At 56.1% G+C, this 27,980-nt stretch overlaps 1 long non-coding RNA gene across 1 annotated transcript; it reads right to left on the reverse strand.

Annotated features, from left to right (window-relative positions):
- Window positions 1-67: 67 nt before the first annotated feature.
- On the reverse strand, window positions 68-27,930 carry LOC103649933 (uncharacterized). The gene is made up of 3 exons (XR_563807.3): window positions 27,875-27,930; window positions 27,163-27,243; window positions 68-368 (listed from the first exon to the last, which is right to left on the reverse strand). It is a non-coding gene; the product is annotated as an uncharacterized lncRNA (long non-coding RNA).
- Window positions 27,931-27,980: the final 50 nt, after the last annotated feature.

The raw sequence follows: 27,980 nt of genomic DNA on the forward strand, positions 1-27,980 counted from the left end.
GAAAAATAGGAAATATTTAGAAAATTCAAAAACATAATGAAACATCGCTAAAAATCTAAAAATGCACCAGAAATGATCATCTAACATCCAACAAAATTAATCCACCAAAGTTTAACTTAAATATCTAATATCCAACAAAGTTAATCTATCTATCATCACACCACATAAGATCATCTCAATTCACACGTACAAATGAACAATATAACATAAAAACAGAGTTCAAGTCTCTTCATTAAAAACTTTGCCACTAGAAAAAAATATATGAGTTGAACTCCTTTTCACAAGTTTCATGTGGACTGTCATTTCATTTTTCTTCTCAACGTCAGCTTCCTGTGTTGTTTCCATTTAACTTTCTGCAAGTAACATAGCTGGAAAAGGAGGAAGTATCATTACACAAAGCTCCAACAAACCACAAAGCTAGCTAGCTCCAACAGTGGAACATATACTGCTTGCTCACAAAATGAGTTCTTGCTTGCTTACAGGCTAATGATGGTGACAAAAATCAGATCTAAAGAGGAGTACCTTACAATCAGACTTGCTTGCATTAAGCAAAGCATTTTTGTCGGGGACCATAATTAGGGGTACCCTCAAGGCTCCTAATTCCCAGCTGGTAACCCCCATCAGCATAAAGCTGCAAAGGCCTGATGGGTGCGATTAAGTCAGGGATCATTCCATTCGAGGGACTCGATCACGCCTCGCCTGAGCCTAGCCTCGGACAAGGGCAGCCGACCCCGGAGGATTTCTGTCTCGCCCGAGGCCCCCCTCCAGCGGCGAATATATTTCCGGCTCGCTCGAGGCCTTGTCTTCGCCAAGAAGCAACCCTAACCAAATCGCCGCACCGACCGACCAAATCGCAGGAGCATTTAATGCAAAGGTGGCCTGACACCTTTATCCTGACGCGCGCCCTCCAGCTGGCAGAGCCGAAGTGACCGCCGTCCCTTCGCCGCTCCACTGACCGGCCTAACAGAAGGACAGCGCCGCCTGCGCCGCTCCGACTGCGGTGCCACTTGACAGAGTGAGGCTGACGAAAGGCCCAAGGGTAAAAGACCTCACGAAAGTTCGTCGTCTTTTACTCGTCTTCCGGGAGTTCGTCAGCTACTCTTTTAGTGGACCCCGCTACTGTCACACCCGGTTTTGGAAGGCAAACCGAATGCGAACTATGTACGTGCCAGGATCAGAACTCACGTACACAGCGATTACATAAATGAACATCATCACACAATGCTCGAATAATAACATAAAAGAGTACTTATTACATCATAGAGTCATAGACATCCACATAGTCATTGTCTTAACAAGTAAATCAAAGTACTAGCGAAACGTAGTAAAGATAAGGCCTCCACAGGCAGCTAACTGGGGGTTGCCGCCAACCCACACCTAGAATTAATCGTAGTCTTGGAACTCCTGGAAGTCTCCTTCCACGGCTTCACCTTCTCCTGAGCAGTGGTTACAATGCGGACAACCTGGTGTTTTGTGGTAAAGCAAGGATGAGTACACATCAACGTACTCAGCAAATGTCCCGTTTGGCTGAAGTGGACTAGCTTTATGTGGGGTTAGGCTCAAGCAGTTGCTTTTAGTTGGTCAGGTATTTATCATTAGTAGAAGCCAGATTTTAGCATTAGCCAACCCGTAAACCATTTCCTCATCGAGGAACAACATCATCATAGTCGAACCAAAACCATAACATAATCCTTGTATCTCGAACCATCTGTATCTCTAATCAAAGAGGATCCCAAGGCTGCTCTTAACCGTGAGCACGGCTGATATACCAGTTTCACTACCCTCTGCAGAGGTTGCACACTTTACCCATGAGTCATGATTCCCTTTCTACCCGGGGAGAGCTAATCCCCATTGACCACTACCTAGGTGGTCCGGCAGGGCATCACTACGTAGCTTTTACAAAGATTCCCTAGAGATCATAGCTGCCCGTTAGGTTTCTCCAGTTTGATAAACACAGTACCCCTCCCCGCAGGAGAGTGACTAACAAAGAGCAAAACGAAAGAACCTCGGCACTCAGCCTCGGCAGAGCAAGCACTGTGCCTGGACCCCATTGACGGCACGACGGCTAAGCAACTACACCTCTAGTTCATCTAATTAATCGGCTAAGGGCATCCCATTTCACCCTCATGGTTGCACTGTTATCCCGGGTGGTCTCTCAACGAACCAGTCCTTACGGAGAGGTACTCAGGAAACAGCCTGAGCCCCCTAGAGTATCACAAGATCATCAACATCATCAGGATAACAGTATCATAAATAGTCACATCATGTTCATTGATTAAGTTAAGGCAATAGCAGAGTGCTAACCATAACAACCCAGAAGGTCATCAAGGATAAAGTAAAGTGTAAAGCTAGTCAATCCTTAGGTTTCAAGTAAGTAATGCGGGGTAGTAAGTTATAAATGAATAGGACATAATGGGACAGAGGACACTTGCCTTCACTAAACTGCTGATCAGGGGCTTCCTCTGCAACCTCCTCGGGAAACACAGACTGCTCGTTGTCTACGTAAAGTAATCATTCACACTATGCACTTGGGAAGACAACAAACAAAAAGCAACATACCAAACATATGCAGCAGAGAGATCACAAGTTCATACTAGAAAAGAGACAGGTACTCTGGTGTTCCCTAGGTCTGGGGTAGAGGACTATACAAAGTGATTCATTATCCACTAATCAGGTTTAAGTCAGTGGTGGGATTAAATCATTACCTGGTTTTAAGTTCCTAAACTTAGGTGTTTACGTCCATAAACTTAAGTAATCCAACTTTTATTAAAGTCTACCAATTTCTAATTATCTCAAATAAGGTTCCAATAGCCTTAATCCTATCCTGGTGATTAACTATTAATTGGTACATGGAAACAGCAGGGAAACATTGTTTGAATAGATAGACAAAAACAACATGAGCATTTTGCAATTTGAAGCACCTCATTTGGAGTTCATATGACAAAGTTATGAATTTTACAAGTTTGGGGATTAAAAATATACCCTAAATACCTATTTTGAATTAAATAAAAGGTCCAGGGACTTAACTGCTAGAAACCAGGGACGGCGGGTTCAAATTCCAGAAAACCGGGGGTCTCTTTAAGAAAACGCGCGGGCGAAGAGGTATCGGGCTACTACGGCCGTCAGATCTAAAGCGAACGGCCAGGATTAGATCCTGCGGGCGGGCGCGCGAGCGCGCGGCGGCCTGGGCGACTGACAGGCGGGACCGGGCGGGCAGCGCGGGACGCGGGCAGGCTGACAGGCGGGGCCGGCGGGCAGAGCGCGCGCGGGCGGGCTGACAGGCGGGGCCGGCGGGCAGAGCGTGCGCGCGGGCGGGCTGACAGGCGGGGCCCAAACGGCAGGGAGACGGGGTGAGGGGGAAGTGGGCCTGGGCCGCTGGATCTCCGGCGGACGGCCAAGATTGGGTTTGGCCTAATTAAAACGGGGCCGCCCGATCTGGGACGGACGGTGGGGATCGGGTGGCCGGCCTGGGCTTCTCCTACGGCTAGCTGGGGCGGCGGCGCTCGTCCCCGCGGCGGAGGGCTCGCCGGAGACGAGGGGCACGGGCGTTTGGCGGGCCTCTGGGGCGACCTGAGTGGCCGGGAAGGTTGGGGAGGGCACGGGGAGTCCTCTGGTGGGGTCTGGGTCGGGGCAGGGGCACCGGAGGGGGGCGGTTCACGGCGGAACGGCTCGGTGGCGGGATTACTCTACTCCGGCGAGGAATTATACGCAGCAGAGAGCAAAGCAAAGGTCGATAGGGGCGGGAGAGGTTCCTTACCTCAAGGCGGGCTCCGGGGACTCCTCGGCGGCGGCAATGGTGCGACGGTGGCCCGGGACGACGATGGCGGACCTCCGCGGCTGCACGGGGAACGGCGGGTGAGCGCGGGCAGAGAGAAATAGGGAGGGGGAGAGGGAGTTGGGGCGCGTCCCGGGTTGCGGACGTCGGGGCGGAGCTCACCGGGGCAAAGGGCGCGGCGGAGCTCCAACGGCGACGGGGAACCAAGCTCGGGACGGCGAGGGTTATGGCGGCGGCGCTCGGGCGTGCGCGCAGCGAGGGGGAGGTGATAGAGGGGTCTGCTGGTGCGCAAAAGAGGGAGGGGGAGAGGGCGAGTGGGGCTCGGGGCTCAAGTGGCCAGGGGCGGGTCAGTTGCGAGCTCCACGCGCGACGTGGGCGCGGAGAAGGCGGGCGCACGCAGCTCGGCGGCGGTTACGCGGGGACGACGGGGCTGACAGCCCGGGCCCGCGAGCAGAGAGAGAGGGGAGAGCGGAGGCGGGCGCGCGAGAGGCGGCTGCGCTGACGGGCGGGCCCGCCAGGGCAAAGAGAGGAGGGGGAGGGAGAGCGCGCGCGCGGGATTGGGCCGGCTGGGCCGAAAGGCCGAGGGGGCGGCGGGTTGGGCCTCTTTCTCTTTTCTTTTTATTCTGGAATTGTTTTCCCTTTTCTTTTTTATTTTCTCCAATTGATTCAAATCCAAATGAGCCACAAATTCAAATCAAACTTTCCAAGAATTATGCACCAAGCAAAAGTGAAATCTAGGGTTCAACATGATGCAACAATTCATACTCCCTTAGGGTTTAACATAATAAACTATAATTACAAATAAAATAAGCACTTTTCTCCTATAGAAATGAGAAAGAAAAGAATGAGGAAGGATTAGAAAAGGGAAATAACACCTGAATTTGTGAATATGAGCAAAGAAATTTTATACCCCCAAATTCAGGGTGTTACAAATCTATCCCCTTAAAAGAATCTCGCCCCGAGATTCAAGGTTGGTCAGCAAAGAGTTCAGGGTATTTGGCCCTCAGATCATCTTCTCGTTCCCAGGTTGCTTCTTCCTCGGAGTGGTGACCCCATCTGACTTTGCACATTCTGATGGTATTCCTCCGGGTGACTCTGTCTGCAAACTCCAGAATCTGCGTTGGCTTCTCTATGTATGTCAAATCCTCCTGGACCTCCAAACCCTCTACTGGCAACTGTTCTTCTGGTACTCGCAGACACTTCTTCAATTGCGACACGTGGAACACATTGTGCACTGCTGACAAGCTCTCTGGTAGGTCGAGCTGGTAGGCCACTTCTCCACGCTTTGCTTGAATCTGATATGGTCCAACGTACCGAGGTGCTAACTTGCCTTTAACTCCGAACCTCCTGACTCCCCTGATAGGTGACACCTTCAGATAGACGTAGTCTCCCACTTCAAAACTCAGTTCCCTTCTCCTTCTGTCAGCATAGCTCTGCTGTCTTGACTGGGCTGTCTTCAGGTTCTCTCGAACCATTTTGATATTCTCTTCGGCTTCAAGCAAGATGTCAGGGCCAAACACCTGTCTCTCTCCAGGCTGGTCCCAATGCAACGGAGTCCTGCAACTCCGCCCATAGAGTGCCTGAAACGGTGACATCTTCAAGCTGGCTTGATAACTATTGTTGTAGGAGAATTCTGCATAAGGTAATCTTTTGTCCCATCCTGACTTGTCTTGCAACGCACAGGCTCTCAACATATCTTCTAGGATCTGGTTAGTTCTTTCAGTCTGGCCGTCTGTCTGCGGGTGATAAGCTGAGCTGAAGTTCAAATGGGTGCCCAAAGCTTCTTGTAGCTGCTGCCAAAAATGAGAGGTGAACTGCGTTCCTCGATCTGACACTATCTTCTTCGGCACACCATGAAGGCAGACTATCCGTGACATGTATAACTCAGCTAACGTTGCTCCGGTGTATGTTGTCTTCACAGGTATGAAATGGGCCACCTTTGTTAAGCGGTCCACAACCACCCAGATGGAATCATAACCGGCACGGGTACGAGGTAGGCCAACTATGAAATCCATCCCGATCTCATCCCACTTCCACTGAGGAATCCGCAATGGCTGCAACAATCCGGCAGGCCTCTGATGCTCTGCTTTGGTTCTCTGACAGCTATCGTAGATGGCGACATATTCTGCGATCTCTCTTTTCATGCCATACCACCAAAACCTCCTTTTTAAATCCTGGTACATCTTCTCACTCCCAGGGTGTATGGAGTAGGCTGTCTCATGAGCTTCCTTGAGGATCAGTTCCCGAATAGGTTTGAGGTCGGGAACACACAATCGGTCCTTGAACCATATTACCCCCTCTTCATCCTCTCGAAAGTCTTTGCCTCTTCCTTCTAAGATCAGCTGCCGGATCTTGTTGATGTTTTCATCGTCCTTCTGCCCTTCTTTGATCTCCCGCTCTAGGGTGGGCTCCAATTCCACTGTTACTCCTTGCGTACTGTTCAGGAAACCGAGGCTCAGTCTGTCGAATTCTTTGGCTAACTCATACGGCATCGGGTACGAGGCCAACATATTGACTTGACTCTTCCTGCTCAGAGCATCTGCGACCACATTGGCTTTGCCTGGATGGTAATGTATCTCCAACTCATAGTCTTTCATCACACAATGCTCGAATAATAACATAAAAGAGTACTTATTACATCATAGAGTCATAGACATCCACATAGTCATTGATCAGTTCCAACCATCTTCGCTGCCTCATGTTTAACTCTGACTGGGTGAATATGTACTTCAGACTTTTATGATCTGTGTAGATGTCGCACTTCTGCCCATACAGGTAATGTCTCCAGGTCTTTAAGGCATGAACCACTGCTGCCAACTCCAGGTCATGTGTGGGGTAATTTTTCTCATGGATCTTCAGCTGTCGAGATGAGTATGCTACCACTCTTCCTTCTTGCATTAGCACACATCCCAATCCGGTGTACGAAGCATCGCAATACACTGAGAATGACTTGTGAACATCAGGCAGGACTAACACAGGAGCTGTAGTCAATCTATTCTTCAGTTCTTCAAATGCTTCCTGACACTTTTGAGTCCATTTAAACTCAACTTTCTTCGCTAGCAACGCTGTCATTGGTCTAGCAATCTTTGAGAAGCCTTCAATGAAACGCCTATAGTATCCGGCCATTCCAATGAAGCTCTTGATCCCACGAACGTCCCTCGGTGCTTTCCAGTTCAGGATATCTGCTACTTTCTTTGGATCCACTGCTAACCCATCTTGATTTATGATGTGACCCAGAAATAAGACTTCATGAATCCAGAACTCGCATTTGCCCAGCTTGGCATACAACTGATGCTCTCGAAGTCTTTGCAATACCATCTTCAAATGCTCTACATGATCTTCCTCACTTTGAGAGTATATGAGAATATCATCAATGAACACTACCACAAACTTGTCCAGATAATCCATGAACACGCTGTTCATCAGATACATGAAGAAGGCTGGCGCATTTGTCAAACCGAAGGACATAACTGTGAACTCATATAACCCATACTTGGTGATGAATGCTGTCTTCGGTATGTCCGAGGGTCGGATTCTGAGTTGATGGTAACCTGATCTCAGATCTATCTTCGAGAATACGCTGGCACCTCTGAGCTGGTCGAACAAATCTTCTATCCTTGGCAGGGGGTACTTGTTCTTGATAGTGACTTCATTCAAGGCTCTGTAGTCTATGCACATCCTTTTGGTACCATCTTTCTTCTCTACAAACAACACTGGAGCGGCCCAAGGCGAGGTACTTGGCCTGATGTAACCCTTCTCTAACATCTCATCTATCTGCTTCTTGAGTTCCACCAATTCTGGTCCAGACACTGGATAGGCTCTTTTGGAAATGGGGGCGGTACCAGGGACAAGCTCTATGGCAAATTCAACCTTTCTCTCGGGTGGCATGCCCGTTAGCTCCTCGGGAAACACATCCGGAAAGTCCGACACAACCTTGATAGCCTCGAGCGAGTTAGGCTCCTTACTATCAACTGAAATCTGGTGACAGACTCCTTCTTCTGATTTAGGCATCCTTAGCTCGGCCACTACCTCTTCTCCTGACGGGGACTTCAATGTTACGGTCCTCTTGTCACAACTAACATTTGCTTCATACTTCATTAACCAATTCATCCCTAGAATAACATCTATCCCAGGGGTGTCTATTACTATTAAGTCACTGGGGAATCCTATCCCCCTTATTTCCACCATTATATTTGAGCATATTTTATCTGTTTGCACCTTGCCACCAACCGAATTAATCCTCATGGGCGGCATCATTGCCTCTACTGAGATGTTATGCAATTCTACCCAAGTTGCAGTGACAAATGAATGAGTTGCACCAGTATCAAATAGCACTTTTGCGGGATGAGATTCGACTGAGAACATACCTACTGCCACATCTGGTGCATCCTGGATTGCTTCGGCCTCCAAGTGGTTCACCTTTCCACAGTTGTACGCTTGGTTACGATTACCTGCTGCCGGCTGCAGTACACCTTGCCTTATTGGAGCATTGGGGTTGGTCTGCTGCTGAGCCATCTTCTTTGGGCACTGCATCGCCCAGTGGCCTTGTTCTCCACAGTGGAAACATCCTCTGCCTCCTCCTTGTGCTGGGGCTGCTTGGTTGCTCTGATTTGCTGCTGGGGCAGGAAGGCGAGGTGCCTGGTTGTTCTGCTTCTGATACTGATTACCTCCCTGCTGGCTGTGCTGGCGATACTGCTGCTGCTGCTGTGGGTACTGCCTCTGAAACTGCTGCTGATGCGGACGCTGATTCTGATTCTGATATCCCTGTGGGTGACCAGGCCTGCCTTGCTGAGATGAACTGCCTGAGAAACGTGGACGGCTGATGCCTCCGGACTGGGGTCCACTCATCTTGCGCTTCCGATCTTCCATATCCTTACGCTTCTTCTCAGTCATAACTGCCCTATCGATCAGGTGCTGGAAGGTTGGGAAGGTGTGATTCATCAGCTGGTAATGCAGGGGATCCACCAAACCTCTCATGAACCTGTACTGCCTCTTGGCATCAGTGTTGACATCCTCAGGTGCGTAACGAGACAGCTGCAGAAACTTGTCTCTGTACTCACTAACAGACAGGGGTCCCTGCTTCAGAGCCAGAAACTCCTCCTTCTTCACGATCATCAGTCCCTCTAGCACATGGTATCTGCGGAAACTCTCGCTGAATTCCTCCCACGTGATGGCTTCAGGGTCAGCATGGGTGGCGAGGTAGGACTCCCACCAGGACTGGGCTGCTCCCCTTAGCTGGCGGGGACCGTACAGAACCTTCTCCCTGTCGTCACATTGGGCGGTGCGCAGTTCCCTCTCCACTGCGCGCAGCCAGTCTTCTGCATCCATGGGGTCAGCAGAATGGGCGAAGGTAGGAGGGTGCCCTCTCATGAACTCACCACGCTTATCTCGTGGCATCTGGGGCATCTGCACTTGCAATTGGGGTTGGGGTTGCTGTTGAGCCTGCTGCATGGCTGCCAGAGTCTGCCCTATGGCCTGCACTGCCTGAGTCTGCATCAAGAACATCTGCTCCACTGACATCGGGGGTGGTGGGGGAGGCTGCCTCTGATGTTCCTCCTGCTGGTCGTGCTGCTCTTGCTGAGCACGCCTGTTGCATCGACGCCTGTTGTCAGACATCTGTGGAAGACATTCATACATCAGCATTGATCTTACAACCCTTCAGCATAAGAAAAGAGAATACAGAATTCTTCATGACACTGAGTGAACAAAGAGCTTCACTGATCCTCATTTATGATTCAACACAGCTTCTCAGATAAGAAAGGAAAGTAGAAGTAAAGGGTTTCCCAACTAAATAATTGACTTTATTAACATTACTAGCTAGGCCAAACTGCAGGGGAAACCCACAGGTTGGCAACAGTCATTACAAAGATTCGAATCCAGCACAAGTTCATCATAACAAGCATGCAAGCAACTGATAAGCAAACTAAACTGACTACCTAAGACTGAGACATCTGACTTAAGAATTATTACAAACTCCGACGCTAACGATCTAAGGATCCAGATCTATCCTGGTCTTACAGACAGGGGAACCATAAGTGTGGTGACCACGTGGCGGTGAGCGGTATGGGTGCTGAGTCCCAACAGGTGCGGGAGAACCACCCTCCTGGTGATGGCGCTCTGCCAACTCAGCACGCAACTCCGCAATCTCCGTTCGAGCCCTGCTTAGCTCGTCCAGAGAGTGGTCCAGCTCAGTGTTAAGCACTGCGACTAGGTTGACTGTGCTGCTCAACCTAGGGTTACCCTCACCAACAGGTGAGACAACCACACTCTCGGTGCTGCCAGTAGGACGGCGGGGTAGTACCGAAGGTTAAGACCGTCGGCCACCCCACCGAACAAAGAACAGTACTGGGAGAGTGCACGCCGTGCTGCATCCTGCATAGCCGCCTCTGCAGTGTCCCTCTCGGAGATGGAATAGTGCTCCGAAACGGCCTCCGCACCCCGGAGGTCATCCTCCGGACGGCGAACTAGGCAGGTAGCCTCCCAGCGGTCCGGGTACCTCCCGCGACTGTGCTGGTAGACTACACAACGATACTCGATCGACCAGGTGTGCCGGTCGAAAGCCTGGCGCAGCAAGGTGTCGAGTGCGTCGTGGAAGTGACAACCGCGAGCGGCGTCACGGGTGATGGGTCGGGCGACCCATCCTTCCGCCTCCTGCGGCTCAGAAGACTCCGTGCTGTGGTCTGAGTCGTCGTCGTCGGGGTCTCCTCCAGAACCTCCTCCTGTAGCTCCTCCAACAGCCGGGACGTCCCGCGGCGGAGCAGGGGGCGCCTCCAGCTGGGCAACAGAGGAACAGGGCCTCACGGACTCCACCTCTCGCTGGGGTGGGGAGGAAGAGCCCTGCTGCTCTCTGTGCTGGCGCCGGCGTTCCTGCTCCTCACGCAGGCGGTGGTGCAGTCTCTCCAGGTGACTCGACTGACCGGACACGGTGCGGTGCAGAGGACGCTCCGCAAGTCGAGACGGCAGGAAAGGAATCACTGACTTACGTGCAGTGTGTCTAAGACGAGCCATCTACAAAAGACACCGTAAGCACAAGAGTAAGAACAGAACTAATATGAAAAGTGAATAAACCAAAGACAGAATAAGATAAAAATTTTAACAAGGTATAGTATAGATAGATAGTAAAACATAGGGTTGGTCGAGGTGACCGACTTTTTGAAGTAACATCAGATGTCAAGGTGAGGGGGAGGGTCAATAGTCCTTAGTACGACCAGTGCTACTCTAGGTCAGCGGTCCTACAGTCAGCATGGGCTTTGATACCACTTATGTCACACCCGGTTTTGGAAGGCAAACCGAATGCGAACTATGTACGTGCCAGGATCAGAACTCACGTACACAGCGATTACATAAATGAACATCATCACACAATGCTCGAATAATAACATAAAAGAGTACTTATTACATCATAGAGTCATAGACATCCACATAGTCATTGTCTTAACAAGTAAATCAAAGTACTAGCGAAACGTAGTAAAGATAAGGCCTCCACAGGCAGCTGACTGGGGGTTGCCGCCAACCCACACCTAGAATTCATCGTAGTCTTGGAACTCCTGGAAGTCTCCTTCCACGGCTTCACCTTCTCCTGAGCAGTGGTTACAATGCGGACAACCTGGTGTTTTGTGGTAAAGCAAGGATGAGTACACATCAACGTACTCAGCAAATGTCCCGTTTGGCTGAAGTGGACTAGCTTTATGTGGGGTTAGGCTCAAGCAGTTGCTTTTAGTTGGTCAGGTATTTATCATTAGTAGAAGCCAGATTTTAGCATTAGCCAACCCGTAAACCATTTCCTCATCGAGGAACAACATCATCATAGTCGAACCAAAACCATAACATAATCCTTGTATCTCGAACCATCTGTATCTCTAATCAAAGAGGATCCCAAGGCTACTCTTAACCGTGAGCACGACTGATATACCAGTTTCACTACCCTCTGCAGAGGTTGCACACTTTACCCATGAGTCATGATTCCCTTTCTACCCGGGGAGAGCTAATCCCCATTGACCACTACCTAGGTGGTCCGGCAGGGCATCACTACGTAGCTTTTACAAAGATTCCCTAGAGATCATAGCTGCCCGTTAGGTTTCTCCAGTTTGATAAACACAGTACCCCTCCCCGCAGGAGAGTGACTAACAAAGAGCAAAACGAAAGAACCTCGGCACTCAGCCTCGACAGAGCAAGCACTGTGCCTGGACCCCATTGACGGCACGACGGCTAAGCAACTACACCTCTAGTTCATCTAATTAATCGGCTAAGGGCATCCCATTTCACCCTCATGGTTGCACTGTTATCCCGGGTGGTCTCTCAACGAACCAGTCCTTACGGAGAGGTACTCAGGAAACAGCCTGAGCCCCCTAGAGTATCACAAGATCATCAACATCATCAGGATAACAGTATCATAAATAGTCACATCATGTTCATTGATTAAGTTAAGGCAATAGCAGAGTGCTAACCATAACAACCCAGAAGGTCATCAAGGATAAAGTAAAGTGTAAAGCTAGTCAATCCTTAGGTTTCAAGTAAGTAATGCGGGGTAGTAAGTTATAAATGAATAGGACATAATGGGACAGAGGACACTTGCCTTCACCAAACTGCTGATCAGGGGCTTCCTCTGCAACCTCCTCGGGAAACACAGACTGCTCGTTGTCTACGTAAAGTAATCATTCACACTATGCACTTGGGAAGACAACAAACAAAAAGCAACATACCAAACATATGCAGCAGAGAGATCACAAGTTCATACTAGAAAAGAGACAGGTACTCTGGTGTTCCCTAGGTCTGGGGTAGAGGACTATACAAAGTGATTCATTATCCACTAATCAGGTTTAAGTCAGTGGTGGGATTAAATCATTACCTGGTTTTAAGTTCCTAAACTTAGGTGTTTACGTCCATAAACTTAAGTAATCCAACTTTTATTAAAGTCTACCAATTTCTAATTATCTCAAATAAGGTTCCAATAGCCTTAATCCTATCCTGGTGATTAACTATTAATTGGTACATGGAAACAGCAGGGAAACATTGTTTGAATAGATAGACAAAAACAACATGAGCATTTTGCAATTTGAAGCACCTCATTTGGAGTTCATATGACAAAGTTATGAATTTTACAAGTTTGGGGATTAAAAATATACCCTAAATACCTATTTTGAATTAAATAAAAGGTCCAGGGACTTAACTGCGAGAAACCAGGGACGGCGGGTTCAAATTCCAGAAAACCAGGTGTCTCTTTAAGAAAACGCGCGGGCGAAGAGGTATTGGGCTACTACGGCCGTCAGACCTAAAGCGAACGGCCAGGATTAGATCCTGCGGGCGGGCGCGCGAGCGCGCGGAGGCCTGGGCGACTGACAGGCGGGACCGGGCGGGCAGCGCGGGGCGCGGGCAGGCTGACAGGCGGGGCCGGTGGGCAGAGCGCGCGCGGGCGGGCTGACAGGCGGGGCCGGCGGGCAGAGCGCGCGCGGGGGCGGGCTGACAGGCGGGGCCCAAACGACAGGGAGACGGGGTGAGGGGGAAGTGGGCCTGGGCCGCTGGATCTCCGGCGGACGGCCAGGATTGGGTTTGGCCTAATTAAAACGGGGCCGCCCGATCTGGGACGGACGGTGGGGATCGGGTGGCCGGCCTGGGCTTCTCCTACGGCTAGCTGGGGCGGCGGCGCTCGTCCCCGCGGCGGAGGGCTCGCCGGAGACGAGGGGCGCGGGCGTTTGGCGGGCCTCTGGGGCGACCTGAGTGGCCGGGAAGGTTGGGGAGGGCACGGGGAGTCCTCTGGTGGGGTCTGGGTCGGGGCAGGGGCACCGGAGGGGGGCGGTTCACGGCGGAACGGCTCGGCGGTGGGATTACTCTACTCCGGCGAGGAATTATACGCAGCAGAGAGCAAAGCAAAGGTCGATAGGGGCGGGAGAGGTTCCTTACCTCAAGGCGGGCTCCGGGGACTCCTCGGCGGCGGCAATGGTGCGACGGTGGCCCGGGACGACGGTGGCGGACCTCCGCGGCTGCACGGGGAACGGCGGGTGAGCGCGGGCAGAGAGAAATAGGGAGGGGGAGAGGGAGTTGGGGCGCGTCCCGGGTTGCGGACGTCGGGGCGGAGCTCACAGGGGCAAAGGGCGCGGCGGAGCTCCAACGGTGACGGGGAACCGAGCTCGGGACGGCGAGGGTTATGGCGGCGGCGCTCGGGCGTGCGTGCAGCGAGGGGGAGGTGATAGAGGGGTCTGCTGGTGCGCAAAAGAGGGAGGGGGAGAGGGCGAGTGGGGCTCGGGGCTCAAGTGGCCAGGGGCGGGTCAGTTGCGAGCTCCACGCGCGACGTGGGCGCGGAGAAGGCGGGCGCGCGCAGCTCGGCGGCGGTTACGCGGGGACGACGGGGCTGACAGCCCGGGCCCGCGAGCAGAGAGAGAGGGGAGAGCGGAGGCGGGCGCGCGAGAGGCGGCTGCGCTGACGGGCGGGCCCGCCAGGGCAGAGAGAGGAGGGGGAGGGAGAGCGCGCGCGGGATTGGGCCGGCTGGGCCGAAAGGCCGAGGGGGCGGTAGGTTGGGCCTCTTTCTCTTTTCTTTTTATTCTGGAATTGTTTTCCCTTTTCTTTTTTATTTTCTCCAATTGATTCAAATCCAAATGAGCCACAAATTCAAATCAAACTTTCCAAGAATTATGCACCAAGCAAAAGTGAAATCTAGGGTTCAACATGATGCAACAATTCATACTCCCTTAGGGTTTAACATAATAAACTATAATTACAAATAAAATAAGCACTTTTCTCCTATAGAAATGAGAAAGAAAAGAATGAGGAAGGATGAGAAAAGGGAAATAACACCTGAATTTGTGAATATGAGCAAAGAAATTTTATACCCCCAAATTCAGGGTGTTACAGCTACTCTTTTAGTGGACCCCTTACGGAAGTTCGTCGTCTTTTACTCGTCTTCCGGGAGTTCGTCGTCTTTTACTCTGTGACGACGGCGGCTCTCAGCCCCCTTACGGAAGCAAGAGGACGTCAGCAAGGACTCGACAGCCCCGACAGTTGTCCCTCCGCCAGGCTCCATCGCTCCTCCGACGGCCACGACATCACACCAGCTGGGTGCCAAAATCTCTCCGGCTGCCACAACGGCATGTACTTAGGGCGCTAGCTCTCCTCCGCTAGACACGTAGCACTCTGCTGCACCCCCCATTGTATACCTGGATCCTCTCCTTACGCCTATAAAAGGAAGGACCGGGGCCCTCTTAGAGAGGGTTGGCCGCGCGGGGACGAGGACGAGACAGGCGCTCGCGTGAGGCCGCTCGCTCCCTCTCCCGCGTGGACGCTTGTAACCCCCTACTGCAAGCGCACCCGACCTGGGCGCGGGACGGACACGAAGGCCGCGGGATTCCCACCTCTCTCACGCCGGTCTCCGACCGCCTCACTTTCCCCCCTTCGCGCTCGGCCTCGCGCTCGACCCATCTGGGCTGGGGCACGCGACGACATTCACTCGTCGGCTTAGGGACCCCCCGGTCTCGAAACGCCGACAGTTGGCGCGCCAGGTAGGGGCCTGCTGCGTGTTGACGAACAGCTTCCCGTCAAGCTCCAGATGGGCAGTCTCCAGCAACCTCTACAACCCGGGACGGTGCTCCGTTTCGGGAGTCTTGAGTTCATGTCCCTCGACGGCAGCTACGACATGATACTCATTCCACCGCCGGGCGGCAGCGGTAACGGCGGCCGACAACCCGCCCGCCGGCGGCGGAATCGACGACGTCTTCCCCGCATGGTGGAAGAACAACATTCGAGCTCGCCCCGTCCTCTCCCCCGCCAACAGAGGAGGAGGCGGGGCAACCAAGGCCAAGCGGGAGGCAGCGCCTCGTCGGCTGTCGAGCGAGTCGACGGCCCCAGCGCCCCAATGGGGGGCGCGTTGGGCATCAACCTCGCGTTTGAGACGAAGGCGAGCGCCGTCTCCCCGCGACACGCCAATCCCAAGCGAACGGACGACGCCAGCACGCTCGCGGAAGGCTTGCTGGGTGTCACCCTCGTACCTAAGACGACGGTGCAGTCAGTCCCCGACGTGACTTTATCGCCGCTCGTTGACCAAGAGGTACCGACCGATTCCCATCCCACGTCATTCGGATTCAGCCTCGACCCGCCTAGCGGCTTCGCTTTGGCGGGTGCTCTCGTAGAGGCGAGTCCAAACCCTCTGGGGTTTCGTATGCGGTCACCTTGGGACCGGCTGACGGACGTCTCGACCTACGGGCCCTCTGGGTCCGAGGAAGACGACGAGCCCAGCTTCTGTTGGGATTTCTCTGGACTTGGCAACCCCAGTGCCATGCGGGACTTTGTGACCGCATGCGACTACTGCCTTTCCGACTGTTCCGACGGTAGCCGTAGCCTCGGCGACGAGGACTGCGGCCCAAGTCGCGAATGCTTCCACGTCGATCTAGGGGGTCCCTCCGAAGGCAACCATCTCGGCATGCCGGAGGACGGTGATCTCCCTAGGCCGGTGCCTCGCGTTGACATCCCACGGGAGCTAGCTGTGGTCCCCGTTCAGGCGGGGGGCCATGACCCACAGCTCGAGCAAATCCGCGGGGTGCAGGCCAGGCTCGACGAGGGAGCAGGAGCGCTTGAGCCGATCCGCCGGGACGTCGGGCAGGCATGGGCGGGCCAACCTCCGACCGGAGAAATACGTCGTCTACCCCAGGGCTTCCAGCACCGCATCGCCGACGACGTCAGGGTCAGGCCACCACCCGCATCTAGTGGGGTCGGCCGGAACCTGGCTGCAGCAGCAACGCTCCTCCGCGTGATGCCAGAGCGGTTCCGACCCCCGACTACTATCACAAAGTACTCGGGGGAGACGAGACCGGAACTGTGGCTCGCGGACTACGGTCTGGCCTGCCAACTGGGTGGAACGGACGATGACAACCTCATCATCCGCAACCTCCCCCTGTTCCTCTCCGACACCGCTCGCGCCTGGTTGGAGCACCTGCCTCCGGGGCAGATCTCTAACTGGGACGACCTGGTCCAAGCTTTCGCCGGCAATTTCCAGGGCACATACGTGCGCCCCGGGAATTCCTGGGACCTCCGAAGCTGCCGACAGCAGCCGGGAGAGTCTCTCCGGGACTACATCCAGCGATTCTCGAAGCAACGCACCGAGCTGCCCAACATCACCGACTCGGATGTCATCGGCGCGTTCCTCGCTGGCACCACCTGCCGCGACCTGGTGAGCAAGCTGGGTCGCAAGACCCCCACCAGGGCGAGCGAGTTGATGGACATCGCCACCAAGTTGGCCTCCGGCCAGGAGGCGGTCGAGGCTATCTTCCGAAAGGACAAGCAGCCCCAGGGCCGCCCATCGGAAGATGCCCCCGATGCGTCAACTCAGCGCGGCACCAAGAAGAAGGGCAAGAAGAAGTTGCAAGCAAAACGCGACGCCGCCGACGCGGACCTTGTCGCCGCCGCCGAGTACAAAAACCCTCGGAAGCCCCCCGAAGGTGCCAACCTCTTCGACAAGATGCTCAAGGAGCCGTGCCCCTATCACCAGGGGCCCGTCAAGCACACCCTTGAGGAGTGCGTCATGCTTCGGCGCCACTTCCACAGGGCCGGGCCACCCGCGGAGGGTGGCAGGGCCCGTGACGACGACAAGAAGGAAGATCACCAGGCAGGAGAGTTCCCCGAGGTCCGCGACTGCTTCATGATCTACGGTGGGCAAGCGGCGAATGCCTCGGCTCGGCACCGCAAGCAAGAGCGCCGGGAGGTCTGCTCGGTGAAGGTGGCGGCGCCAGTCTACCTAGATTGGTCCGACAAGCCCATCACCTTCGACCAAGCCGACCACCCCGACCATGTGCTGAGCCCGGGGAAATACCCGCTCGTCGTCGACCCCGTCATCGGCGACGTCAGGCTCACCAAGGTCCTCATGGACGGAGGCAGCAGCCTCAACATCATCTACGCCGAGACCCTCGGGCTCCTGCGTGTCGATCTGCCCTCCGTCCGGGCAGGCGCTGCGCCCTTCCATGGGATCATTCCCGGGAAGCGCGTCCAGCCCCTCGGACAACTCGACCTTCCCGTCTGCTTCGGAACACCCTCCAACTTCCGAAGGAAGACCCTGACGTTCGAGGTGGTCGGGTTCCGAGGAACCTACCACGCGGTGCTGGGAAGACCATGTTACGCGAAGTTCATGGCCGTCCCCAACTACACCTACCTAAAGCTCAAGATGCCGGGCCCCAACGGGGTCATCACCGTCGGCCCCATGTACAAACACGCGTTCGAATGCGACGTGGAGTGCGTGGAGTACGCCGAGGCCCTCGCCGAGTCTGAGGCCCTCATCGCCGACCTGGAGAGCCTCTCTAAGGAGGTGCCAGACGTGAAACGTCATGCCGGCAACTTCGAGCCAGCGGAGACGGTTAAGGCCGTCCCCCTCGACCCCAGCGGCGACGCCTCCAAGCAGATCCGGATCGACTCCGGGCTCGAACCCAAATAGGAAGCAGTGCTCGTCGACTTTCTCCGCGCGAACGCCGACGTCTTCGCGTGGAGTCCCTCGGACATGCCCGGCATACCGAGGGATGTCGTCGAGCACTCGCTGGACATCCGAGCCGGAGCCCGACCCGTCAAGCAGCCTCTACGCCGATTCGACGAGGAGAAGCACAGAGCCATAGGCGAGGAGATCCACAAGCTAATGGCAGCAGGGTTCATCAAAGAGGTATTCCATCCCGAATGGCTTGTCAATCCTGTGCTTGTGAGAAAGAAAGGGGGGAAATGGCGGATGTGTGTAGACTACACTGGTCTGAACAAAGCATGTCCGAAAGTTCCCTACCCTCTGCCTCGCATCGATCAAATCGTGGATTCCACCGCTGGGTGCGAAACCCTGTCTTTCCTCGATGCCTACTCAGGGTATCATCAAATCAGGATGAAAGAGTCCGACCAGCTCACGACTTCTTTCATCACACCCTTCGGCATGTACTGCTATGTCACCATGCCGTTCGGCTTGAGGAATGCGGGCGCGACGTACCAGCGGTGCATGAACCATGTGTTCGGCGAACACATTGGCCGCACGGTCGAGGCCTACGTCGATGACATCATAGTCAAGACGAGGAAAGCCTCCGACCTCCTTTCCGACCTTGAAGTGACATTCCGATGTCTCAAGGCGAAAGGCGTCAAGATCAATCCCGAGAAGTGTGTCTTCGGGGTGCCCCGAGGCATGCTCTTGGGGTTCATCGTCTCCGAGCGAGGCATCGAAGCCAACCCGGAGAAGATCGCAGCCATCACTAGCATGGGGCCCATCAAGCACTTGAAAGGCGTACAGAGGGTCATGGGATGTCTCGCGGCTCTGAGCCGCTTCATCTCACGCCTCGGCGAAAGAGGTCTACCTTTGTACCGCCTCTTAAGGAAGGCCGAGTGCTTCACTTGGACCCCTGAGGCCGAGGAAGCCCTCGTGAACCTGAAGGCGCTCCTCACGAAGGCGCCTATCTTGGTGCCCCCAGCTGCCGGAGAAGCCCTCTTGGTCTACGTCGCCGGACCACTCAGGTGGTTAGCGCCGCGATTGTGGTCGAGAGGCAAGAAGAGGGGCATGCATTGCCCGTTCAGAGGCCAGTCTACTTCGTCAGCGAGGTACTGTCCGAAACCAAGATCCGCTACCCACAAGTTCAGAAGCTGCTGTATGCGGTGATCCTGACACGACGGAAGTTGCGACACTACTTCGAGTCTCATCCGGTAACTGTGGTGTCATCCTTCCCCCTGGGGGAGATCATCCAGTGCCGGGAGGCCTCGGGTAGGATTGCAAAGTGGGCGGTGGAAATCATGGGCGAGACGATCTCGTTCGCCCCTCGGAAGGCCATCAAGTCCCAGGTCTTGGCGGACTTCGTGGCTGAATGGGTCAACACTTAGCTACCGACAGCTCCGATCAAACCGGAACTCTGGACCATGTTCTTCGACGGGTCGCTGATGAAGACAGGAGCCGGCGCAGGCCTACTCTTCATCTCGCCCCTCGGGAAGCACCTGCGCTATGTGCTACGCCTCCATTTCCCGGCGTCCAACAATGTGGCCGAGTATGAGGCTCTGGTCAACGGGTTGCGGATCGCCATCGAGCTAGGGGTCCGACGCCTCGACGCTCGCGGTGACTCGCAGCTCGTCATCGACCAAGTCATGAAGAACTCCCACTGCCGTGACCCGAAGATGGAGGCCTACTGCGATGAGGTTCGGCGCCTGGAAGACAGGTTCTACGGGCTCGAGCTCAACCACATCGCCCGGCGCTACAACGAGACTGCGGATGAGCTGGCTAAAATAGCCTCGGGGCGAACAACGGTTCCCCCGGACGTCTTCTCCCGGGATCTGCATCAACCCTCCGTCAAGATCGACGACACGCCCGAGCCTGAGGCACCCTAGGCCCAGCCCGAGGTACCCTCGACACAGCCCGAGGCACCCTTGGCTCGGCCCGAGGCACCCTCGGCTCGGCCCGAGGCACCCTCGGTTCGGCCCGAGGTACCCTCGGCCCTCGAGGGCGAGACGCTGCGCGTCGAGGGGGAGCAAAGCGAGGTCACGCCTGATCAAAACTGGCAGACCCCGTACCTGCAATATCTCCACCAAGGAGAGCTACCCCTCGACCGAGCCGAAGCTCGGCGGTTGGCGCGGCGCGCCAAGTCGTTTGTCTTGCTGGGAGATGGGAAGGAGCTCTACCACTGCAGCCCCTCAGGCATCCTCCAGCGATGCATCTCCATCACCGAAGGTCAGGAACTCCTTCGAGAGATACACTCGGGGGGCTTGCGGCCATCACGCAGCACCTCGATCCCTCGTCGGGAATGCTTTCCGACAAGGCTTCTACTGGCCCACAGCGGTGGTCGACGCCACCAGAATTGTCCGCACCTGCGAAGGGTGTTAGTTCTACGCAAGGCAGACCCACCTGCCCGCTCAGGCTCTACAGACGATACCCATCACCTAGCCTTTCGCTGTGTGGGGTCTGGACCTCGTCGGCCCCTTGCAGAAGGCACCCGGGGGCTACACGCACCTGTTGGTCGCCATCGACAAATTCTCCAAGTGGATCGAGGTCCGACCCCTAAACAGCATCAGGTCCGAACAGGCGGTGGCGTTCTTCACCAACATCATCCATCGCTTCAGGGTCCCAAACTCCATCATCACCGACAATGACACCCAGTTCACCGGCAGAAAGTTCCTGGACTTCTACGAGGATCACCACATCCGGGTGGACTGGGCCGCCGTAGCTCACCCCATGTCAAATGGGCAAGTAGAGCGTGCCAACGGCATGATTCTACAAGGGCTCAAGCCTCGGATCTACAACGACCTCAACAGGTTCGGCAAGCGATGGATGAAGGAACTCCCCTCGGTGGTCTGGAGTCTGAGGACAACGCCGAGCCGAGCCACGGGCTTCACGCCGTTCTTCCTAGTCTACGGGGCCGAGGCCGTCTTGCCCACAGACCTGGAGTACGGCTCCCCGAGGACAAGGGCCTACACCGACCAAAGCAACCAAGCTAGTCGAGAAGACTCGCTGGACCAGCTGGAGGAGGCTCGGGACAAGGCCTTACTACACTCGGCGCGGTACCAGCAGTCCCTGCGACGCTACCACGCCCGAGGGGTCCGGTCCCGAGACCTCCAGGTGGGCGACCTGGTGCTTCGGCTGCGACAAGACGCCCGAGGGCGGCACAAGCTCACGCCCCCCTGGGAGGGGCCGTTCGTCATTGCCCAAGTTCTGAAGCCCGGAACGTACAAGCTGGCCAACAGTCAAGGCGAGGTATACGACAACGCTTGGAACATCCAACAACTACGTCGCTTCTACCCTTAAGATGCTTTCAAGTTGTTCATATACCTCGCTCCCACGCAAAGTTTAGTCATCAAGGAAGGGTCAACCTTGCCTCGGCAAAGTCCGACCCTCCCTCGGGGGCTAAAAGGGGGGAACCCCCTCTGCGTCGAATTTTTTCCTCGAAAAAAGGATCCTTTCTGCCAGGATGTCTTTCGTGCTTTTTGACTACTTCGAAAGTGGATCCTGAAAACGACGGAGTACACGTAAGCAGCCAAGGCTGACCGAGCCGAGGGACTCCTACGCCTCCGGGATACGGATACCTCACTCATCACCTTCTGCGATAAGTAACTCACGTTTGGATAAGTGATTCCGCGGACCGAACAAGTCTTCACGTTCGGAAGCTCTTCTGCCGAAGCGATCCTTCGAGCCCTCTCGACTGTGTCGGTGACAGAGCCCCTTGGACGGGTAAGAGTGCGCGTAAGCGGCAAGGCCGACCGAGCCGAGGGACTCCTACGCCTCCGGGATACGGATACCTCACTCATCACCTTCCACGAGAAGCAACTCTCGCTCGCACAAACATTTCTGTTACCGACAAAAAAGTCCAGATACTCGAAACAAGAGGAAAAGAGACGCAGCTTTACAACACGGCGAGGGTGTGTTTTGGCCTCGGCGGCCGCAGGAAACACACGCTACAAGACAATCCGATCCTACAGGCTCGGATCCTGACGCTTGAAGGGAGCAGCAGCACCCTCGGCGTCGACAACATCTTCGGCGAGGTCCGACCTAGCCTCAGACGGCGACACGGTCTGAAGATCTCCACTCTGAAGGACGACGTCATCGCCACGCCCGGGCCATCGCCGCCAGGGTCTTCTCCGAGAATCCGGCCTGAGCAGGCGGCTCGGCCGGTCACCCCGGGGCCTCGGCCAGCTGTCCTCCGAGGACGCCAGCCCGACCCGAGGCCTCGGCTGGTCAATTCCGGCGTCGGTCCCGCTAATGGACGACCCGGCCAGGCTCCGGCCGACCAGGTCCTCTTTCCGAGCCAACTCTGCCTCTGTTCGCGCTGACACCGCTACCCCCAGCCTCGGCTCATCGAAGGGCGGCCGAGGGGTTCCTTTAACTGAGCAAGAGAAGCCTCGGGCAACAAGGCCGACCGAGCCGAGGGACTCCTACGCCTCCGGGATACGGATACCTCACTCGTCACCTTTGCACGGGGCGACTCACGCTTGGTGAAGCGGTTCAGACAACCAACAGGCGAGTCTTAATGCTCGAAAATGAGGAAAAAACACAGCTCCGTGCCGAAATTACATACATGTTCAGGCCTCGACAGCCACAATGAACAAAAACATTGGCATTCAAAGTGCCATTACAAACGGAACTCCGGTTCCACCTCCGCAGGTACGAACAACCCCACTCGATGGAGGGGGGCCTGCGGAGCAACAGAAGACCGACGAACGGCGCGCCGTCGCCCGCTCCAGCAGCGGCGACGACGACGACTTCTGCTTCGAGGAGCCGAACAGCGGCAGCGATGACCTCAGGGCGGATGCTGCTGCCAGGAGGCCCCCGCCCATGCCCAAACTCGTGAGGCAAGGACGGGCAGAAGGCCTTAGAGTTGGAGGTCGGTCCATGGGCGGCCCTGGCTGTCTCGCTGGCGGGAGAACCTCTTCCAGCTGCCATGGCAGAAACCGGCGCCGAGAGCGGCTCCGAAGCCACTCGCGTCCGAGAGCCAGGCACGCGGCAGCTACCGGTGCCACGGACAACAACCGCCCTCCCCCCCGATCACTGAGGGAAGGAGCGGGCCACCGCCCACGCAGAGGCCGACCCCAACTCGGCACACTCCCCTCCCCAGCCCTGGTGATGAAAATCCTTGAGGCTGAGGGAGGGGCAGAGGCCGCAGCCCGGCTCGCTTTCCCCCACCATCAAACTGGAGGTCACCGTCTTGGGTGACCGCCGGCGGAGGGGTGCAGCCGGGCTGCATGATGAAAATCCTTGAAGCCGAACGATGGCTGAAAGGTACCAACTCCCACGGAGTTGCGTTCCTCCAACGACGAGGCGGAAAGACGGTGGGTACCCCCCATCCGGGGGCTTGGAAGGCGGAGAGACACGATGCATAAGGGAGCGCGAAGACATGGTCGCCTTCCAAGGGGGTCACCCTCCTTTTAAAGGCGACTCTCCCTACTTGCGTCCCCAGCCGTCGCGGGCTGAGTCTTCTCCAACACGCTCCAAGGTCCTCCCCTGCGGCGCGGGGGCTGGGTCCCACATGTCGTGCAAGCCGGCTCAGAGCAGAAGAAGCCAAACCGCCGTGCGCGGTGCGCACAACCGCCCAGCAGTTACAAGCGACTCTCCACTTTTGCCCAGACCAACGGGCGAAAGGGGCGGGCAGCCATGCAGGCGGCATGCAACCGCGCCAAGTGGGCGCACTTCTCCGACTCCCAACACGCCCGACATGGAGGCCCAGGCCCACGCGTCATGCAACCGGCGAACCGAGTGCTTCGTGCATGCAACTACACCGCCACTTGCGCCACCACCGCGCCTCCTCGACTGCGGAACCGATACTGCGACTCGAGGCGACCCAGAGCACGACCCAGCGGCGCCAGCCTGGCGCGACGGTCAATGCGGCCAAAAATGGGCCAGCAGTAATGGCGGTGGCAGGCGGGCAGGAGCAACGGTCACGTCGCCAGTCAGGCCTACGTCCCATCCGGGGGCAACGAGAGAACCCTCTCTCACGGCGTGAAGACAACACGCCCGTGTTCCGTTCCTCGAACGGCTCGCGCACGCGCAACGGCCGCCCCGCCAACCACTCGCCCCGTCGCATTAACTCCGCGGCGGAACAGGCGGCGCCTCTGGCAGGAGAAGCGGGCGACGCTTCGCCTTCGCTATAATGACCGCGTCAGAAAAAGGTACGCCGCGTCGTTCGATTTCGTACCCTTTTCCTTTTCCCTCCTTCTCTCTCTTGCAACAGGGACCGGGAAAGGGGGATACCCCGAAAAGGATCCTTCCCCGTGAAGGAACCAGGCTCCGAGCCTCCCTACTGACCAGAGGTTCGAAGGCTGGCCCCTCGAAAGGGTTCGACAGCCGCCTCAGATCACGTGGGCCCTACACCCACTACTGGTTAGAGGTTCGAAGGCCGGCCCCTCGGAAGGGTTCAACGGCCGCCTCAGGCTACTCGGGCTCCGCGCCCACTACTGATCAAGGGTTCGAAGGCTGGCCCCCGAAGGGTTCACAGTCGCCTCAGACACAGAGCGAGGGATGACCATGGGTACGTTCGATACATAACCAAGGCTCGGGCTGCGCTCCCGAGGTACCCTAGGACATTTCCAAGACCAGCGGGAACGATCTTGTAACGGAATCCCATCAGAGGGAGGCATCGAGCCCTCGGACCCCGTCGCCAGGGGACCGGGTCCGGCAGATCACCCGCAGGTACTTTTGGGCGTGCCTCTGGGCCCCTAGCCGACCCCTAACGAATGGGGCACGGACGTCCACTCGGATTACCCGCCTGCAGCTCACCGGAGACACCATGTTCGGCGCCCATCGAGGGCAACATGGCGCTTTCCCCCCTCCTCCTTGCGGAAAGGCGACGCAGGGGCGTATGTAAAAAAGTCGAGTCTGTCCCTGATCGTCCTCTCGCTCTGTGCAGAGGCTCGGGGGCTGCTCTCGCAAACCTGGCTCCGGCCGAACCGTTGACAGCGTCAACATACCAGCCCGAGAACTTGGGACCCGACCGTACACCCGGGCTACGGCCAGCTCGCATGAGGGACGACCAGACCAGTCGAAGCATTACGCGAGGCATTAAGACCTCGGAGGAGTGAAACCACTCCTCCGAGGCCTCGGGGGCTACACCCGGCGGGTGCGCTCGCGCGCACCCCCCGGAACAAAACGCAACCGAGAAAGGCTGGTCCCCTTGCAAAAAAGTGCGATGAAAGCCTCCAAGCGAGTGCTAACACTCCCTTCGAGGCTCGGGGGCTACTGTCGGGGACCATAATTAGGGGTACCCTCAAGGCTCCTAATTATCAGCTGGTAACCCCCATCAGCATAAAGCTGCAAAGGCCTGATGGGTGCGATTAAGTCAGGGATCAGTCCATTCGAGGGACTCGATCACGCCTCGCCCGAGCCTAGCCTCGGACAAGGGCAGCCGACCCCGGAGGATTTCCGTCTCGCCCGAGGCCCCCCTCCAGCGGCGAATATATTTCCGGCTCGCTCGAGGCCTTGTCTTCGCCAAGAAGCAACCCTGACCAAATCGCCGCACCGACCGACCAAATCGCAGGAGCATTTAATGCAAAGGTGGCCTGACACCTTTATCCTGACGCGCGCCCTCCAGCTGGCAGAGCCGAAGTGACCGCCGTCCCTTCGCCGCTCCACTGACCGGCCTGACAGAAGGACAGCGCCGCCTGCGCCGCTCCGACTGCGGTGCCACTTGACAGAGTGAGGCTGACAGGCAGTCAGGCCCGGCCGAAGGCACCATAGGAAGCTCCGCTTCGCCCGACCCAGGGCTCGGACTCGGGCTAAGTCCCGGAAGACGGCGAACTCCGCTCCGCCCGACCCAGGGCTCGGACACGGGCTAAGTCCCGGAAGACGGCGAACTCCGCTCCGCCCGACCTAGGGCTCGGACTCGGGCTAAGTCCTGGAAGACGACGAACTCCGCTCCGCCCGACCTAGGGCTCGGACTCGGGCTCAGCCCCAGAAGACGACGAACTCCGCTCCGCCCGACCCAGGGCTCGGACTCGGGCTAAGTCCCGAAAGACGACGAACTCCGCTCCGCCCGACCCAGGGCTCGGACTCGGGCTCAGCCCCAGAAGACGACGAACTCCGCTTCGCTCGACCCCAGGGCTCGGACTACGCCCTGGCCTCAGCCGACGGTCTCCGCCTCGCCCGACCCAGGGGCTCGGACTCGACCTCGGCCACGGAAGACAGACTCGACCTCGGCTTCGGAGGAGCTTCCACATCGCCCAACCTAGGGCGCAGACCAGCCACGTCGACAGGAGGCGCCATCATCACCCTACCCCGAGCTGACTCGGGCCACGGGGGACAAGACCGGCGTCCCATCTGGCTCGCTCCGCCAGATAGGCAATGATAGCGCCCCGCATACTCTGTGACAACGGCGGCTCTCAGCCCCCTTACGGAAGCAAGAGGACGTCAGCAAGGACTCGACAGCCCCGACAGCTGTCCCTCCGCCAGGCTCCATCGCTCCTCCGACGGCCACGACATCACACCAGCTGGGTGCCAAAATCTCTCCGGCTGCCACAACGGCATGTACTTAGGGCGCTAGCTCTCCTCCGCTAGACACGTAGCACTCTGCTGCACCCCCCATTGTACACCTGGATCCTCTCCTTATGCCTATAAAAGGAAGGACCGGGGCCCTCTTAGAGAGGGTTGGCCGCGCGGGGACGAGGACGAGACAGGCGCTCGCGTGAGGCCGCTCGCTCCCTCTCCCGCGTGGACGCTTGTAACCCCCTACTGCAAGCGCACCTGACCTGGGCGCGGGACGAACACGAAGGCCGCGAGATTCCCACCTCTCTCACGCCGGTCTCCGGCCGCCTCACTTTCCCCCCTTCGCGCTCGGCCTCGCGCTGGACCCATCTGGGCTGGGGCACGCGGCGACATTCACTCGTCGGCTTAGGGACCCCCCGGTCTCGAAACGCTGACAATTTTCTTATCCACAAAAATTAAAATAAACTAACATCAATTGTTGACTTGTACGTAAGATTCTCACCACACTCAACTTTTGATGCAGATTCAGAAAGTCTCCTCCAAAGATTAGAGTTTTCTACTTCACAGCTCTCAAAATTAATATCTGCATAGATATGGACACATTTGTGAATTTAAATGGGTGACACCACAAACATGTGTTTAAATGGAGCTAAACAGTAAACATGTGTTCGTATCTGAGCTCCAGGGGACAAATGTGTTTAAATGGCTTGCTGCATTTCAGATATGAACATGCAATTTTAAATGGCTCACGCCCACAAACATGACATATCAATACGCCATTCTAGTGTATTCTCTGGTAAACAAAGAAACAAGAAGCAAATTTGGTATTCATGTGCACACTGAGTTGGGCAACCTGTTGGGAATTGAAGCCGCTACTTTTGGGTCGAATTTGGAGGCTTCACCTAACTGGCGCTACTTGGATTTGCAGCCACTACATTTGGGTCAAGTGGCACAGTAAGTTGGGGACTGGCCGAGGGGATCTGCAGATTTGGGAGCATGCATGAGGAGGAGAATGGAGGAACACCAAAGCAGATGCGGCGAGGCTGAGGAGAGGAGGCGTGCGGGGGAGGTGTAGGAAGGGGAGAAGAGGGTACCAGCTTCAACGAGGAGGTGCACATGCTTTCATCGTTGGCTAGCTCCGCCACTGTCTATGACGCTTACGACGTGATCCACATGAGACAAGACGAGCCCGGATCTAGTAGGGTTCAACGTACCTGTGATTTGGTAGGGTTCGAGTTCGACACTGCTGGCGCCCAGCTCCCCCACTGCCGAGATAATTGCCATTATAAAACATCAGAGAAGCAGTTTCGAAGAATTGGA

Source organism: Zea mays, chromosome 3 (assembly GCF_902167145.1).
Source record: "Zea mays cultivar B73 chromosome 3, Zm-B73-REFERENCE-NAM-5.0, whole genome shotgun sequence".
NCBI classification, from domain to species: Eukaryota; Viridiplantae; Streptophyta; class Magnoliopsida; order Poales; family Poaceae; genus Zea; species Zea mays.